Below are 19862 nucleotides of genomic sequence, written 5' to 3'. Positions count from 1 at the left end.
TACAAAGATACAAACAGAGAATTGCAACTGATATCACTAATGTTTGAATACTTAATCATTTGGATATCTACTTTATCTCTAGTAACTTAAATGTGACATATTTGCATAATATAATAATTATTAACACAAATCCCATTAATCTCCTCAGCCCTGAGATAAAAATGCATTTTGATTATACATTGGTAACACTTTAGTTTAGGGACCAATTCTCACTAATAACTAGTTGCTTATTAGTGTGCATATTACTAGCACATTGGCTTAACTTAATAACTACCTTACTAAATATTAATAAGCAGCAGATTAGGAGTTTATTGATGCAAAAGTCATAGTTAATAGTGAGTTAATAGTGAAAATCGGTCCCCGGACTAAAGTGTGAACAAAACAATATACATTGTATATATCAAAACAATTAAAATGTTATATATATATATTGATTACACACTCACTGGCCACTTTATTAGGTACACCTTGCTAGTACCGGGTTGGACCCCCTTTTGCCTTCAGAACTGCCTTAGTTCTTCATGGCATTGATTCAACAATGTGTTGGAAACATTCCTCAGAGATTTTGGTCCATATTGACATGATAGCATCACGCAGTTGCCGCAAAATTTGTCGGCTGCACATCCATGTTGCTAATCTTACTTTCCACCACATCCCAAAGCTGTTCTATTGGATTGAGATCTGGTGACTGTGGAGGCCATTCAAGAAACCAGTCTAAGATGATTTGATCTTTGTGACATGGTGCATTATCCTGCTGGAAGTAGCCATCAGAAGATGGGTATACTTTAGTCATAAAGGGATGGACATAGTCAGCAACAATACTCAGGTATGCTGTGGCATTTAAACAATGCACAATTGGTACTAAGGGGCCTAAAGTGTGCGAAGAAAATCAACCCTCACCATTACACCACCACCAGCAGCCTGAACCGTTGAGACAAGGCAGGATAGATCCATGCTTTCATGTTCTTTACCCCAAATTCTGCCCCACCATCTGAATGTCGCAGCAGAAATCGAGATTCATCAGACCAGGCAATGTTTTTCCAATCTTTTATTGTCCAATTTTGGTGAGCCTGTGTGAATTGTAGCCTCCATTTCCTGTTCTTAGCTGACAGGAGCGGCACCCGGTTTGGTCTTCTGCTGCTGTAGCCCATCTGCTTCAGGGTTCGACGTGTTGTGCATTCAGAGATGGTATTCTGCATACCTAGGGTTACTGTTGCCTTTCTATCATCTCTAACCAGTCTGCCCATTCTCCTCTGACCTCTGAAACCAACCAGGCATTTTCGTCCACACAACTGCTGCTCACTGGATATTTTCTCTTTTTTGGACCATTTTCTGTAAACCCTAGAGATGTTTGTGCGTGAAAATCCCAGTAGATCAGCAAACACTTTTTGAAACACTCAGACCAGCCCGTCTGGCACCAACAACCATTCCACATTCAAAGTCACTTAAATCCCCTTTCTTCCCCATTCTGATGCTTGATTTGAACTTCAGCAAGTCGTCTTCACCACATCTAGATGCCTAAATGCATTGAGTTGCTGCCATGTGATTGGCTAATTAGCAATTTGTGATACCAAGCAATTGAATAGGTGTACCTTATAAAGTGGCCAGTGAGTGTATATAACTTATATTACAGATCACACAACTTCAATTACGGTCACACTTTAATTTAAGGTCCAATTCTCACTATAACAAACCATTAACTACAACATTTGCCTCAATAAACTCCTAATTTGCTGCTTATTAATAGTTAGTAAGGTAGTTGTTTAGGTATTGGGTAGAATTAGGGATGTAGAATATGGCCATACAGAATATGTGCTTTATAAGTACTAATAAATATGTTATAAACATGTTATAAATAAACCAATATGTTAGTAATACGCATGCTAATAAGCAACTTAATAGTGAGAATTGGTACCTATACTGAAGTGTTACACAAATTACTTAGTGTCTTGTAATGTTTGGACTTATTTTTACATAATTTCCCGTGTCTGTGAATTTTCAGTATGAAAGTTTCGCTTCAAATTGTGTTTTGAAGTATAACAAATGACAGATGCAATTGATAGAGCAGATAACAAGTATAGTATCATTTGGAAATGAAAAATGTTGTGTGGTGAATGTCACACACTTTATCACACTGCCATTGCATTTTTATTTTATTTCAGAATCAGATAACCAATCAATATGAATGAGATTGTCCCTCTCTTCATTTGGCATGAGGAGGTTAAATAAAAACATTTCCACTGAAAAATATTCACAGTGTTTCCTCAAGGTGATGTCCACATCCACAAATCACACAGCGTCCTTCCTCAGTCTGTCAGTGAGGGCTGAATGAGCGGTGTGTTTAATGACAGCTAATGGATATTCCAGAGGCCAGAGACAAACAGACAGTATACCCAGATCAGTGATAACAGACACAATGAGTGCTGAGCCCAATGATTAATCAGCCTGAGTCTGATAGTGTGGACAGTCCAACAGGAGTGTGGTGTGTGTTCCTGTGTTGGGCCATTGTGTGCGTGTGTCTATGAAGACAGGGGGTTGTATACAAATTGGTGGATGGGTTTAAGTGTGTATGACTGATTGGGGTCGGGTGAACCCTTCTGACTGGTCATTCTGCCACCCACTCGGCCCTCATCCTCGTCTTGTCTCCATACTGGATGGTTTATGTGTGTTGTTCATGGGTGCCTGAATGTGGCCTGTATGTCTCTCTCTCTCTCTGTGTGTATGTATTGAAAAAAGTTCACAGCAGTACAAAAAGCTCAAAATGTTTGACTGGACTGGTGACAGTATTTAAATAAATATGAGTTCAGTTTGTGTAGGTACATTTGTAATTGTCAGTATCCAGACTGTTGGTGTTTATCTAAGTATATCACTATGTCACCATGTCTGACTACAAGTAATATAATGCACAACTCATATGTATGTATATATATATATATATGATTTTAAACTATAAACTATATATGAAACTATATGTGATTTAAATCTAATGTATGTGTGTTGACGTATAAGTCTTGTCTGGCTCATTAAAGCCATAACATGTGTGACGGATGGTTTGGTAGGTAACCTCTCTTAAGACCGGTCAGCAGCGCAGACCAGTCTGTGACCTTCGGACACTCCTTCACATTAATCACCGCCTGTTGTGAGGGCTTTTAGCTGCGGTGCTGAAAACTACTGTCCATCTCCTCTTTTACTCTGCAGACCATCCATCCTTCTCTTTCATTTTTTCCCTGGGCCGGTATCAGGACATCAGGGTGCTCTCATCAGCACTGGTTTTATCTGGGAGCGCTGCTGAATATTGAAATGTGATCCTTCACTGATAAAGGGCCTCTGTCTAACTCTCCATTCTCTCCCACTCACCTCTATCTGATAGAGTCAGCACACTGCTGTATTACTTCATTGTCTCGCTCACAGGTTGCTGATAGCACAGGTACTCCGGTGGAGGGCTGTGGGTGTGTGTTTGTGTGCTCTGAGATACTCAGGGTAGGTGGAAGGATAACAATGATGCTGACGATGATGATGGTATTAATGAAGATAATGTGTGTGTCTTGGGAAAGAGGGGGTGTATGGCAGATAACAGATAAGAATCGCTTGCTTGGGCAGTGGACGGGTTGTCTGTCCTCGCTTGTTGTGTTTGTGAGCACGTACCTATAATGCAAGGTGAAAGATGGATGTCTGTCATGCATTGGATTCAGATCAACCCGAACTTCTTTCTTTCTTTTTTTCTTTTTTTCTTTTTTTTCTTTCTTTCTTTCTTTTTTTTTTTTTTTTTTTTTTTTTTTTTTTTTTTTTTTTTTTTTTTCTTTCTTTCTTTCTTTCTTTCTTTCTTTCTTCCCTCTATGCCACCCCCTTTTAGGGAATGCTCCTTTCCAAGGAAGCAAATAGGCCAGTGCTAATTAAAGTGTGTACCTGAACAGCAGAAGCACTTCAAAGGAAGCTCACTAATGCATAACATACTCATAATTAACATACTCATAATTGGGAAGTTGTGGCCTAATGGTTAGAGAGTCGGACTCCCAATCGAAGGGTTGTGAGTTCGAGTCTCGGGCCGGCAGGAATTGTGGGTGGGGGGAGTGCATGTACAGTTCTCTCTCGACCTTCAATACCATGACTTAGGTGCCCTTGAGCAAGGCATCGAACCCCCAACTGCTCCCCGGGCGCCGCAGCATAAAATGGCTGCCCACTGCTCCGGGTGTGTGTTCACAGTGTGTGTGTGTGTTCACTGCTCTGTGTGTGTGCACTTCGGATGGGTTAAATGCAGAGCACGAATTCTGAGTATGGGTCACCATACTTGGCTGAATGTCACGTCACTAATTACACACTCCACACCACCCCTACCACCTCATGTATCACCCACACAGGGCTCAGGCTACACTACTCATCCTGTTACTCTTATGTTGTGTGTGTAAGACATGTTGACATGGACTGGGTGCTTATGAAGGTGTATATTGTCAGTGGTATTGGCCTCGTTCAGGTCGGCTTACTTCATAGAGCTCCATCATGCTTATCTTATCATCCAGGTTATTAAACAAGATCAAATAAATGATCAAGACTGAATTAGACAACAATGAAAGAGCTGGTAAAGAACTGCCATAAAGTCAAGATGTTTTGAGACAGAGTGATTGAGATGTGTGTTAGGGCTATTTTTTTTTTTTTTTTTAATTAACTACCCATTAATTAATCAAATAAATTACAAATAATTATAAGCGTATATTTGCTGAAGAAGGTCCCTGAATAAAGATTTTTTTTTCAGTGATATTACATTATTGTTGCAGATGAGTAAGAATGAATTCTTGTATATTGTTTGCCTTTCTGTACTTGTTAAAGTTTTTAAATGTAAATATGCTACAGTATATTAGGTTTCAATTACTCTAATAATTGAGAAAAAAAAATCCTTATTGTAGAATTTACTATACAAACAGTTCAGGAGCATTAAGATACTTTTTTTAATGATTTCATCATATCCTTTTTTAAACATCTGACAGTTGTGCGAATGTTCACTACTGTACACTACAGTAAAAACAGTAAAACTGTGAATAGAGTTTTCTGTTATAATATATTTTCACATTTTATTCATGTGAAAGCAAAGAACTCATTCTAATAGAAATCATTATAATATGCTGATTTGGTGCTCAAGAAATATTTTTTACTATTATCAATCTTGAAAACAATTCAAATGCTTCATATTTTTGTGCAAAGCATGATACAAGATACATTTTTTTGACAGATTCTTTGATAAATAGACATTTCAAAATATATTGCAAACGATTCAAATAATATATTAAATAAATGTATTTACTGTCACATTTTATCAGTTTAATGTTATTGCTGAATAAAAATATTAATTTCTTCCAAAAAATAAATAAAAACTTTGCTGACACCAGACATTAATAGTTTACACATGAACATGCACATAAACAGTATTTTATGTGCTTTAATGTAATTTGTAGTTGGTGCTTTGTTAATATCATAGGACCCAGGGTCATAAAAGACTATACAAAGAGGAATGTTAATGGCCTCAACCTATTAGAACATGCTAAATTGTAGTTTTTTTATTTCATTTTTTTTTTGAATATCCAATTGTTCTTGTTTTGCATTTTGGGATATTAAATTATGAAAATATAAATTGCCTGAAATATTACCAGCTGAGTCACCACAATGTGTTTTTGCTGCAGTTTACTGTTTCTACATTGAGCAGCACAACAAAGCCGCCATTAATAATGTGTGTCAGGGAGCAGATGCGTGTTCTCATTGTAATCATCCAATCAGAGCTTTTGTCCATAAATAATTGGAGTGATTTTGCGCCCTGTATACTATGTAAATTACAGCTTATTAAATACATACACAGACACACACACATACTTGCGACACCATACGAGGCAAGATGAGGGACAGATACACTTCAGACAGTCTGTGTTATTTGTCTGAAGCAAGTGTGTGTGTTTGCTAGCATATCCATGTGCATGTTTTGATCTTTGTTCTTGTGCCATGGTCATTGAGAAACTCCGGGAACAGAAAACCCTTGTTAGTGGCTCAGGCCCCCAAACAGGCCTGTGATTGGCAGCTGCTCTCCTCACGGCAGCATGAGTCTTTCACACCTCCTCTCTCTCCATATGCTCCTGTGTGGTCAGACGGGGAGAAAGCACATGTGACGTGGTGCTTCAGCTCCGGCCTCAAATCTCTATTTAATCTCCTGGACTCGAGTTACCCTACACTTAATAAACACAGATTAGTACTATTCTTCAAAGCGTGTGGCACGTATCTCACTAGCAGCGTCTCGCCAGGGCCCTACCCAACGATGGCACCGGCTGGCATGATAATCACCACGATTGTCATACCATTCATACACACACACACATACGCAAACTGTCACTGATTCATATATGTACTATAGCTACATGTACTAGCACATACAGTTTTTAATATACATAAGTCTTCACACAAAGACTGGCAGTGCTTGGCGTGTTAAACGGCTTGAATAGTATGTCATCTGCTCAGACTCTTCTGTCTGGCCCATGGATCCATTTGGCTGGGCAGACAGTGTTTTGGACATCCTCCTTCTCTCTAGTGCCAAGAGCAATGTTTCGGGAGCGTCCAGGAAAATAAGGGACCTCCTTATTAACCTTTAGCTTTGAAGCATGCATATTTTTAGCAGGTATTTTTAATGTTCTGTTATATGATAGAGTTGGATCAGAGAGAGAAATAAAATAAGAGATTAAGAGGGACATAATACAGCATAACAGAGATACAGATCCGGCGTCAGCGTGTTGGGTGAAATTAGTTCTTCGCTGTCGTCACAATGGGCCAGGGCTGTAATATTGAAAGGTTACTTGGGTTACGCAGGCTCGCCTGTCTGTCACCTCTCTGCCTTCAGGGGGAACTAATCACTTCACCCCATAATTACAGCCACAATAGAGCCGGTAAAAGAAACCTTCTGCCTTTCAGCTGAAGACAGGGGCTTTTTTTTAATTAGGTCCATCCGTCTTAACCTTGTCTTCCAGAGGTGAGCGGGAGGTAGCCGGTTTGAGCTATGAAAACACAGCACTGTACTACCCCAAACACACACACATGCACTGTATTGCATTGCATTGCAGACACTAGTCGTTGGAGTGGCATTGTCTCTGTCTCTGGCTCCAAAGGGGATTTGTGCGTTGAATGGTGTTTTTATTTTTTTCTGTCTGTGAGACAATACTCAAAATTCACAATGGGAACCCAACACTACACGCCAGAGCGTTGCATGCCAAACGTGTGATGGCCAACTATAAAAAATTAAGTGAAACTTCAGATGACTAAACAGCTGCTGGTGTGACGTAAAGCTTGCAGGTTTGGATAGAGAACGACTTGTAGCATGTGAAAACCTGTTTTTTCTTGGGCTTTTCTCGGAGTGGAATCAGGGATTATATAATCAGAATCAGTATCTTGAGTTAAGAATGTGTGGACTGGTGCAGAATTGTCATGCCTCTTCAGACTGAGGTTTTTTGTGTTTTGTGTTTTTGAGACTGGATTTTGAATGTGACTTTAAGAGAGGAAAACAAAAACAGAGAGAATCAATCATTGATAAATATATATATATATATATATATATATATATATATATATATATATATATATATATATATATATATATATATATATATATATATATATATATATATATATATATATAAGAAAAATGCCATGGCAGAAGTCATTTATTAACTTCAAAGGTTAGTCCAATTGTGTCTCATTTTCCATAGATCATTATTTTGAAACTAATAATTCTGTCACAAGTTGTGATCTTTGAATATCAAGTTCAGATGCAATTTTTCAATTAGTTCATTTAAAGTTGAATTAGGTCTTTATAGAATGAAGATTTTATGGAAGCCTGTTTCCACCTAAATGAAAGGAAAATTGTTCCTTTATTTCTTGCGATTGTGATTTAATATGACAATGTGGCTTTACGTCTCATAACTGTTGCTTAATACATTGCTATTGCAGCTTTGTTATATTGCTACTGTTTATGTTATGCATCTACTGTATATATCTCATGATTTCAACTCTGCATATGGTGACTGTGACTATAAATGCAACTTTATATCTCAAAATGTGATGTGAAATTGTGAATTTGTTTCCTGTAATTTTGTGTATATATCTTACAATTGCAACTTTGTGTAATTGGAACTTTATCTGAAAATGCAACTTTATATCTGACAATGTGACTTTATATCTCACAATACACATTTGTTTTCTTTTTCTTGTTTTTCTTTTCATAATTGTGGCTCTATATCTCATGCTTGCAACTTCAAGCTTCATTCAAGACAGGACTTAATACTATTTATTTATTTATTCATTTATTTATTGGATCATGTCTTATCTCAGTATGTGAAAGAAGTGAGCCAGGACTATCATAGGTATCCCTTCAAAAAGAAGAAGGAAAAAAAGGTGCATGATGCCTCTGACAGTAAGAGTGTGAATGTGTGTCTGCATGCATGTGTGTAAAACAGAAAAGAACTAGAAGAGGGAGTAAAACCCCTGAATGTCTGAACTCTCTCACCCTGTATCAATAAGGGACGTCTTTCCTATGAACATTTCCAGGTGAGACGTGAAACCCCATGATCAAAAGTGTTGTTTGTTTTCACACCGCCAACCTCAGAAGGAGTCTGGGGCACAGCAGCCCTCGTCCCTGCAGAGTGCACACACAGGGCCAAAGGCTTTTTACTTATTATATCTCTAGAGGGAGAGGATGTGTGCAGGTGTGTGTATGTTCATATGTTCAGGTGAATAACTGTGGCTGCTGGCTGCTTCTGACAGTGATGTGTCTTGTCACCTTTGCTGAAGACGGATGCTGGTATGAAAGACTGGGGAGACGGGACAAGGGCTGAGATCCTGGCAAAGGCACTATACACTCCTCCTTTTCTCCTACAGCGTTCTCTCTTTTACCTCTGCCTTTCTCTGGCTCTTCCTCTTTCTCTCTGACCCAGGGTACATAGCGTGCTCTTTTATCTTCTGTAGTGTGGCACGCTCGTATATTATTCATAGGCAGTGCAGCACGATGAGGCGTCAAGTGGCAGGAGTAACAAGGCGCTGAACTGAGGAAGGAAGGTGACGACTCGGCAGGAAAATAAAGACACACACACACACACACACACACACACACACACACACACACACACATACACACACACACACACACCTATATATGTGCCATGTCTGTTTCTGTACCTTTACATTAGATACTCTCTTAATATTCTGTCTCTCTCACGCTTTCGTATTCGTACTATCCCTCCTTAGCCGTCTTTGCCATTCTTGGCGGAGTGAGCTCCAGGGAAATACACCTCTGAGGGGAATGTTTCCAGGATGATGTGTTATGTTTGTGTCTGCGACTGACTATGAAGATGCTTCACAATGCTTTTAGTTTGTTTAGGCACAACAGGGTTTGTTTGCCTGGCAGCCGAGTTGGCTGAAGGCATCATGCCGTCTTTTGAGGAGATACAGGAGAGCGATGGATCCAGGAGTTGTTGTTTTCAGAAACAGAAAGAATAAAGTGAATAGGTGAAGAAGAGACTTCCTGCCTGATTCCGAAACACTCTTTCACCTATTCTGTGTTACAAAAAACACCTTTTGTAATGAAAAGCGTGAGATGTATCTAGTAATATTTTAGCAATGACATGCATAAAAACAGAAAATATTTTCTTTTTCCAAATGAGAGGCAGCGCTCTACTGCTCTGGTAGTGATGAGCATGTGTGTGTCCAATCAGGTGCTGAGGAGGTTAAAGGGGGGCGTGGCAGTATTTAACCTCCAAGAATGTCATACTGGGGCTCAGAGAGCATGATGGGAAGGCAGATTGGAAGGTGGTAGAGTCTGAGGCCATCTGTGTTTGTGTGTGTGTGTGTCTCTACTGCACCACCTGGCCCTTCGGCTTGACCCAGTGAAGCGAGAGATCTATAGAGAGAGAGAGGAAGACATAGTCCGAACAAGCATTAGTTCATCAATGAGACCTCCTCTCCACTATTTAACACAAGCTATTGATCCACTCCATACACACACCCGCAGCCACTCGAGTGTCTGTCTCCCTCTCCTATGGATTATCTCCAGTCTATTCTTATTGATTCTTTCCAGCTCTCAGTTGATCGTTGGAGAATGCTCTAAACACTTATTTGAAATTATAATCCGCAGGACTAAATGTCATAATTGCCCCGTAGGCCTCTGTTTGATTGGTTAGAACAGGTTGGTGTGTGATATGCCTCAATACTGACCTCTTAGTGCTAGCCACCGCTAACCTGCTAACTCATGAACAAAATAGCAGCACACTATCCGGCATCTTTAGAAATATTATACAGATATCATGTGAACGAACAAAGGATTGAAAAGCAGAGCGAGGATAGCATTGTTAGAAAAAAATGAGTGATGAATTAGCGGCTAATTGTTTGTGGTTTGAGTATATGAAGACTGTCAAATACAGGTTATAGCCTAATTGTTTGGGTTATTTGAGTTGAAATGGCAAGGGGACGTTGTGTAATAGTCAATATGTTTGTGCGTGTCAGGAGAGTGAGGAGGGACCAGATGAAGATTGACAGTGATATTGATCTCTGATTCTCTGTGGAAAATGTTCCTCATGCAATTACTGCCAATCAATAAGACTGAGGTAAATATTGTTTTGCAAATGTTTGATATTAGATGTGATCCTATAGAGTATCTGCAGTTTAATGCGTTGAAATAGAGGGCCTTTACCACTGTAAATGGCTCTTTAATTTGTTGAAATGTTTGTTATTTTGTTGCATTGATGTAGCATTTAGGCTGGATTGTGTGTATTTGTACACTATCTCTGCTAACATCTGGAGTGTGAGTGCATGTCTATGTACTGTATGTCTGTGTGAGCTATATGAGACTTATACATGAGATTTTAGACATGGGATCAGTTACTCCATAACTAGCTACAACACGCAGGATTGAACGTATAATTCTAAGTTACCAAAAAATAAGATACTGTTAAATTGCGGATACCTTCAAAGGGGAAGAAGTTCACCCTAAAAATGAATATTTATTTTAAATAATTTACTTACCCTTGTATTGTTCCCAACCTGTATGACTTTCATATTTATTATAAATTATTATTTATTTTATTTAATTTGTTTTGTTTTGTATTTTTATGAATTTGTTTCTTCTGTGGAACATACAGAAGAGAGAAAGTTACAGATTACACGATGTGTACTATTCCTTTTGTACCTTTAAGACTTCTATGTAAATTAAGAAGAGTTTACATAGGAATCTTAAAGGTACAGCAGCAAAAATCCACAGGTCCGGCTATCCACAGGTCAGTGAGAGGGTAGAAAATAGTAATGTAACACTAAATTATGACTATTTTGGTATAAAAACCCTCAAATAGCATAATATTGTGGACCTTAAGATGGAAACAAAAATGTTTAAACAATGTATGATGTGGCAGTTTTAAGTTTGTATGATCAACTGTGAATTATCTCATTGTTTCTGTCACATTTGTGTGTGTGTGTTAAAGTATGGTTTGATTTAGCTGAGTTCAGCGTTCTCAAGCATCTTCTTTTTGATAACAGGTGAAACAGGAGTTATTTTATGCAGTAGAGTTTGGAGAAAATCTGCACATGAAGAGAACAAAACACGATCATTATGGGCTGCATTTGAACCAAATGGCAGTACAGAACATGCTGACATCACCCACGCATCTCTGTGACAACAGACGGAAACCCCTGGAGCTGACAAAGAGAGAGCGGGAAAAGAGCGATGCCTCCTCGTCGCACAGGCCGTATGCACAAACACACACACGTAGCATGTGTTCAGCAGTTCAGTATTCATTCTACATTTTGATTTGAACTTGACAAGCTTTCTGAAGCTCTATTCTAAATCAGAGAGCAGCAATGAGAACACTCAAGTCTCAGAATAAGGAGGAAAGGAGAAGGTACAGGGAGGGAAAACGAAAGAATACACAAGAAGAAAACAAATACAGGGATAAAAAAAATCAACAATCTGTCATGCCTGAGAGAGAAAAGGATTAACCAGAAACTGAAGGGAGAATTATTTATACTTGTGAAATGTTATTCAATTATTGTAATTTTAAAACTAAATTATATTAATCTAATATTTTTTTATTAATATTTTTTATTCATTAGTGGAAACAGGCTTCCTTAGAATCTACTCTGTGACTGTTATTATAGTGAATACAGTGAATGGGACAAGAAAACAAATTATTATGCTTGCAACATCTCTTTTTTTCCTTCTCTGTATCCTTTTGTTCTCTCTAACACACTCATGCATTTCTCAAACATAAACACACAGATTAGTATGTCTTTGCTGGCTGAGTTGCTGGTCTTTGATCAGGTGACAGGTGTGCTGATGGTTTCATGGTTGGACGAAAGCCTTTCACTCATACACAAACCTACAAATGACCTAACAATATCCCATCTGCCTCTCTCTTTCTCTCTGAAAGAATGCTTAGCACCTGACCTCTGAGCTGTCTTCCAGCTGTCTTCAGTTTAGCTTCTGATACTCCTAGTTTAACTAAAGCACATAAATTAATAATTACACTACAGATATTTGTCTGTAAATTAAGAGATACCTGTTTTATGTAACAATTCATATTCCATTTGATGCATCCTCCAACCTAGATTATGTATCTTTGGCATAATAAATGTCATTGCCTGTCTCATTAATCAAAGAAGTTGTATCAGCAATCAAACAGGATATGTCAATCTCCTTCCTGTCCATGTTAAGATCTTCCTGGCGTAAAACACAATGGCATTTTCAGGCTTCCATCTGCAGAGGTCAACAGCTCTTAGTCAGAGATGATCCTTCTATAGACTGAACCCATAGCTGACAGTAAGGAATTTGGTTTGATGCAGTAAAGCAGACTTCCAAGAACTTCCATTCAACTCTTTGAACTTTTTGAACACTTCTTTGAAGAATTTAGAGATTATGTTTAGGAATATACAGTAAACAGTAAAATAAGTATTGAACATGCCACCATTTTTCTCAGTAAATATATTTCTAAAGGTGCTGTTGACATGAAATTTTTACCAGATGTCGGTAAAAACCCAAGTAATCCATACATACAAAGAAAACAAAACAAATTAGTTCAGAAATTAAGTTCTATGTAATAAAATTTAATGATCTAGGGAGAAAATATGGAACACGCTTACTGAAATTGATTTATTTCTTTGTACAAAATCCTGTGTTGTTAATGCCAGCTTCAAGACACCTCCTGTATGGAGAAACTAGTCTCATGCATTGCTCAGGTGTGATTTTGGCCCATTCTTCCACAAAGTCTTCAAATCTTGAAGGTTCTGTGGGCCTCTTCTATGAACTCTGATCTGTAGTTCTTTCCATAGATTTTCTATTGGATTCAAGTCAGGTGATTGGCTGGGCCATTCTAGCAGCTTTATTTTCTTTTTCTAAAACCAATTGAGTTTCCTTGGCTGTGTGTTTGGGATCATTGTCTCACTGAAATGTCCACCCTTGTTTCAGAATCAGAATCAGAATGAGCTTTTATTGGCAGGTATGTTTACACATATGAGGAATTTGTTTTCAGGACAGAAGGTTCCACAATGTAACAGAATGACAGTGACAGAGCAAAAAACACAGACAAAAAAAAATAAATAATAATAATAAAAAAAAACATGGTGTGTATTATGGCAGAAGGTTCCACAATGTAACAGAATGACAGTGACAGAGCAAAAAACACAGGACTATATTCTCCCAGTATTTCACAGGCTTGTCTAAATGTGGTGCAGCAAACTTTAATTTATGGTGAATTGATGTTCTTTCCACTTGTGGATTATGGCCTCAACAGTGCTCACTGGAACATTCAGAAAAATTCCTTCTGTAGACTCCAGCCATTAGTATGTTTTGCAACAACAATGGTACTGTGAAGGTCTTGAGAGAGCTCTTTGCTTTTATAGGCCCAACATGCTCAATGGAACATTCAGAAATATAGACACGTTGGTAATGAGACAACTTTTTATAGGCCACCAGTTAGGACTGAACCAGTTAATATTAATCTTGTGACTGACTATGGGCAGGATTGCTTTCTAATTACTGATTGATTTCTGCTGGTGTCTTGGCTTGCCATGCCTTTTTGCACCTCCCTTTCTTCATGTGTTCAATACTTTTCCCCTAGGTAATTCCACTTTATTAAACAGAACTTAATTTCTGAATTTATTTGTTTTGTTTTCTTTGTATGTATGGATTACTTGGGCTGTTACCGACATCTGGTGAAAATTTCATGTAAACAGCACCTCTCAGAAATATATTTACTGAGAAAAATTGTGACGTGTTCAATACTTATTTTAGCCGCTGTATGCTGCATATTCTCATATGCCTTCTGTTTTACAATAAGCCGATAATGCTTGTAGCATCTCAGATATGGGATTATTTTGTCTCATGAAGTTTAACCAGTGCTGCAGGATTGAGCCCAACAGGTGAGGGAATTCCAGAAGAGCCAGGGGTTTCAAATGAAATTCCTAACCGTGATTCCCGTCCTGTTCGCTAATCACCACCAGACCCCTTCACATTACAGAGTCTGCCCTTTTAATACCTTTTCAAATAATAAGTATTTCGTTTGGATTTGCTCAAAGCTGTGCAAACCATAAAACTCTTCAAAGTGTGGTGTAGCCTTTCATTAGGGATCCCCAGGATGCTGTCCCCCGTCTCTGTTCTTCATTAAAAACAAATCACTCCCTCTTTTACCTGAGCGCTTTACTGCTCCAGAGGCTGTGAAAACAGAGCTGTAAAATTTGCTACCGACTCACAGATTATCTTGTTAACATGAGTAAACAAACTGGGCACGCTGTTCATTTTCCATATCTTGAAAGAAGAGAAATGCTGTATGCGCCTCTCTCTGTGTGCATTCCTTGGCAGCCATGTATTTTATTCATTCATTCATTCATTCATTCATTCACTCACTCACTCACTCACTCACTCACTCACTCACTCACTCACTCACTCATTCATTCATTTCATTATTCATTATTCATTAATTTATTTATTTAAATTTGTTTAATTTTAGTATTATCCAACCAATAATATGGTCATTAATCCTAAATTATTAATCCAAAAATATGTAGTGTATAGTGAAGACTGTGCGTGAGAGACACTGACCATAGCCCATCATTCTGACAGAGGGGGTCAGGTATTTGACCCTGCTGACCCTTGACCCCTGGCTGATTGAAGTGACAGTCTGTTCTGACAGGGTGGAGGGTTGAAATGAAGTAGAAGTGGGTGCGTGTGTGCTGACGTAAATGTTATTTCACGCGTTTTATTGTAAATGAATTGGATTACAAAGCATCAGTAAGCAAAATGCTTGTGTTTGCATTTGCAAAACTGTTGGTGACAAAACTAAATGGTGTCAGCAACAGATGTCAAGTACCAAACTTGAGCCAAACAATTTCAAAGAGAGATTGGAGGTCACATTAGCTCTGTATTTAATATGGTATTTCATATTAATGAACATGTTTACATGTTAGAAATCCATAATCTTGCTATTTTTTGCCAGCACCTCTGTGATCATATTCCTTCATTCTCATTATTATTTCTTAAACAAATGCCTGCGATGCCATGTGGCCACAGATTAATGTAATGACCTGTCTAGTTTTCTACCCTTGTCTATTCCCCAAGGTCACATGTCCTCTTTCTGTCTCACACCCCCTCTCCTGCTTCAGCATTCTCAAACGTTCTGCATCGCTCAGAGTGGCCTCCTGGCTAATCCCCTCCCGGCCGAACTCCCCGCGCTCAGTCCACATGAGAAGCTCACGTTGAAAATGAACCCTACAGTCTGGCCCTGATGGGCACATTGATAACAGTCCAATGGCTAATCGTCGTAGCAAGAATACCACTTATACGTCAACACAAACCTATTAGTGGCCAGGACTCAAAGGGCCTGTTTACACCTGGTCATTTCATGTGTTCTTGCTGATAGGATATCTATCAGATTTGTTAAAACGTTTCCATTTACACTTGGCCACATACATGTGTTGCTGCAAAATAGATATAATCCACTCTTCATTTCCCACACTATATTTAAATTTAACGGAGTTCACGTCAACGAAATCAAAAGATAAATGCTGCATTTTATTAATTATCAGCTCATTTCAAGATCAAAGACCACAATAGGAGAGCGCGCGGTCTGACTAATGTCATATGGCCTATAACATGCTCTCACACATTTATTATTTTAACATTTTGGGAGAAGTAAAATTTACATATGTGGTTTCAACAACCAAATGCATTTACACTTGTCCAGTTTTGTCTAGAATGTGGCCCAGACCACCTCCTAAAGTGGTTTGAGCGATGGATTTTTATCTCGAATGCGTTTCGGAGGGCATTTACACCTGGTCTTTTCAAAATTGGTTAGCTAGCCAATCAGAAAAAACGCATGAAGTGACCAGGTGTAAACAGGCCCAAAGAGCTTTACAACAGGCCTTGGATCAAGGTAGCCATTTGTGTTTGCCTTTATTTAAAACTCCCAGTGCTGCTTTGTTTAGGAGCAAAGTATTAGATATTAAGTAAACACACTTTATTCTTAATTTCGTCTTAAATTTTAAGGACATACATTGCATATTCATGTAAAATCATGTAAAGATTTGGATATTGCATCACCGTACTAGTACTCCACCAGCTCTCCCAACTAAACAGTGCATTTTGCTTTAAGCACAACTGATGATAGATTTGGGCTAGAGAGAGAGAGAGAGAGAGAGAGAGAGAGAGGGATGGGGCAGAGGATGAGAACATTTGAGGATTGAGTGTTTCTCAACTTTAGAGAAATGTCAATTACTCGTTAGTGCCTCAAGGCAAAGACGGAGAAAATGATTGATTTTGCTGTTAGGCATTGTAAGACAAGACAACAAATCTGTGCCTGTCAAATAAGTTAATTAATGACTTCAAATGTGCAACTGCAGATTTCAAATGTGAGTGGATTTGTTACTGATCTTGTTTGCATTAATTTATGTTTTTGTGTGTGTGTGTGTGTGTGTGTGTGTGTATGTGTGTTTGTTGAAAATAGGAAATTGTCTCTTTGTAGTATTTACATGTACATGTATACAGCACAATACATAATGTACATTTTTAAGGCAGCTTTACAGAACAAAATGTACTTCTATCTTAATACCTTGATATATAAATGTATGTGTTGTTATTGATCTACTAGCTAAACTCTGAATTTAAGCCAAATCCATGAAACCAACAGCTACAACTAATGCTTCTAAAAACAGTGTAGCTCTACAGCATTGGTTAAGTGAAGCATTTTGATGTGAATGTCAATGCTAATTTAGTAAATTCATGGAAGTTCAAGTCTGTCGAGCTAGTTTGTTCTGGTTCTCCTCGGTGGCGCCTTTGGACTGGCGGCCATTTTAACAACTGCCTCAAAACGAGTGTTTGGTTTTGGGCGTTGTCTTTAAGCAAACCCACAGTCCTTATCACTGTGGAAATTTCTATAGTGGCAACTGTCCTCAGTGTTTTTGCAGATCGGCTGTGTTTACACAAAGGCCAGCAATTGTTTATCCAGGTCGTAAACTCTGCACTCTCATCTCATCTCTTTGTCTTTGCTTTACTTTATGTCCCTTCAATTATCATCCCACTCAGTGTTTCTTAGTGTGGCTGACAGCAGTGTCTGAGTTTAAACACTAACACTTGCCCGACGTGTCTTCGGGAGGCATTTTATGTTCAGTAAACAACAGTGCACACGTCCAAGCCTTCAATTAAACTGACTTCCAGCGAGAGTTTGCATGACCATGACTGGGACGTAATTAAAGTAAAGACATAGCATTTGCAAATGCTTAGCTGACAGTTCACATTTGTACTGTGTTTATTGCAGCTGGCGTGGTCATAAAGTCATGCGGTGTGCCTCTGACAGTGTTTTCATGAGACACTCTGTGTTCGCTTGCTAATTCAGAAACATAGATTTCAATCTTTTCTTACTTTTACCCTGGCATCCGAGCACTGTGTTTGGGCTCATCAATAATGACCAATCACTAGGAATTGGCGAGTTGGTTCAATCTACGACTGGCAGCTTTATATAAAGGAAAATGTCAAGCTTGCTGAGATTTGCTTGGCACAATCTGAAAAGCATAATATTGGAAATCTGTTACTGTATGAAACCGCCAAGCCAAGTTTTGATGAACTGGAGAGGAACCAACTGCTTTCACTCTGTTCATGTCCAATATGTGTAGCTGGAATGTTCAACATGGATGTATTATATTTTGGAATAGGTCCTCTGTTTAAAGGAATGCTGAGATGGCATTGACTAGAGATATAGCTTTGAGATCTACTTGAAATGTTAAAGTAAGAAAAAGCTTTGTGAAACAAAACCAGTGTATTTTCAGTTTGAAAGTATGACTGTTTAAACATGTGGCACTTTGGAAATCAGGATGGTCATGCAGAATTTACACTAACGTTAAAAAGCTTTGGGATTTAAATTTTTATTTATTTATTTATTTTATAATGAATACTTTTATTCACCAAGGATGCATTACATTGATGAAACTAATTAAAGTGACATTGAGTAAAGTTACAGAGAAAAATGTAAATACATTAATACACAAAAAATATTTAAGTAGCTTAATCATTTTAAAATGTTATAATAACAAGAAATGTTTCTTGAGCAACAGCATATTGATTTCTGAAGGATTATGTGACACTGAAGACTGGTTTAACGGCTTCTGAAAATTCAGCTTTGCCATCACAGAAATGAATTACATTAAAAAATATATGAAAATATAAAAATTCTGGATACCTTATCTGAATTGTTTAAATGTGTAGAATCCACATGAGTTTGTTTTTATCAACTGGTCAAAATTTACAGCAGGGCAAGCAAATTCACTCCATTTTTTGGCAAGACAAAAACTGCACACAGGCCAAATGTTAATGTAAGTCTCTGTAAATACACTCTCTGACACTAGGTGGTGCTTATGGAACAGCAGAATTACAGCTTTTTCCCATAGCCTCCATGGACAAAGCAGCATTGTGATTAAGAACACTTCTTTATTAGGTCGTACATGGAGCGAAGATGAAAACAAAATGCCATCGAATCTTTTCTGAAGTCAGTCAGAAACTTCAGAGGTACATTCATACAATTAATTAATTCATACATTTATCTGTATAAGTCCCCTAGCACTCCTTTAACCTCAAAGTTTTCCGCCATGTTTCACACAAAATGAAACGGAGAAATTAAACTTTGCTGGACAGTATTTATTTATCCTGAGTTGTTCAAATCGCAGTAATCGAATACGGTTTTAATAATAAAATGTAAATATGAAACGGTAATACTAACCGTGGAGAAATTTTATCCATCAGCATAAGAGACTTAATTTTATTGAAAAATCTTACTGACCCAAACTTAAGATGGCAGTGTTTATGTTTGTAAATGCATTTGAGATTATTAATATTGACCCTGGAGTATGTAATGGCAAACAGCATTACTTTTTCTTCATATGTTCCTAGTCCATCATAGTCTTGCAAGCTGACTTAATTTTATGAGAGTAAATATGTTTCCATATCTGTTTTATATAAACTTAGTCTAAACTTCAAGCTTACACACATGCAAAAACAACTGTACTCATGGGATTTGTGTAATTCAGATTTCTATAAGGACACATAGGCATCTGCAGAGAAAAATATTCAGCACTCCTTCCTGTCCAGCATGTTTTGATTTAACAGATGGGAATTGGAACCTGTGGCACAACAAGCAGGCCAAAAAATCACATACACTGCCAAACGTGAAGTGAGCTGTCCACCCGAGAGAAAGGAACCTGCTCTTGGTGTAGCAGCACATTGTGTTTTGGAACAGAGAAGGATGCATGCTGGGCCTAAACACAAATTGAGATTAAACTGTTTTATATATGAACTCTTTTTCGGAGTGGAAAGG

The sequence above is a fragment of the Cyprinus carpio genome, chromosome B7 (assembly GCF_018340385.1).
Source record: "Cyprinus carpio isolate SPL01 chromosome B7, ASM1834038v1, whole genome shotgun sequence".
Classification (NCBI taxonomy): domain Eukaryota; kingdom Metazoa; phylum Chordata; class Actinopteri; order Cypriniformes; family Cyprinidae; genus Cyprinus; species Cyprinus carpio.
The sequence above is the reverse complement of the archived record's forward strand: the minus strand, read 5'-3'. Positions refer to the sequence as shown.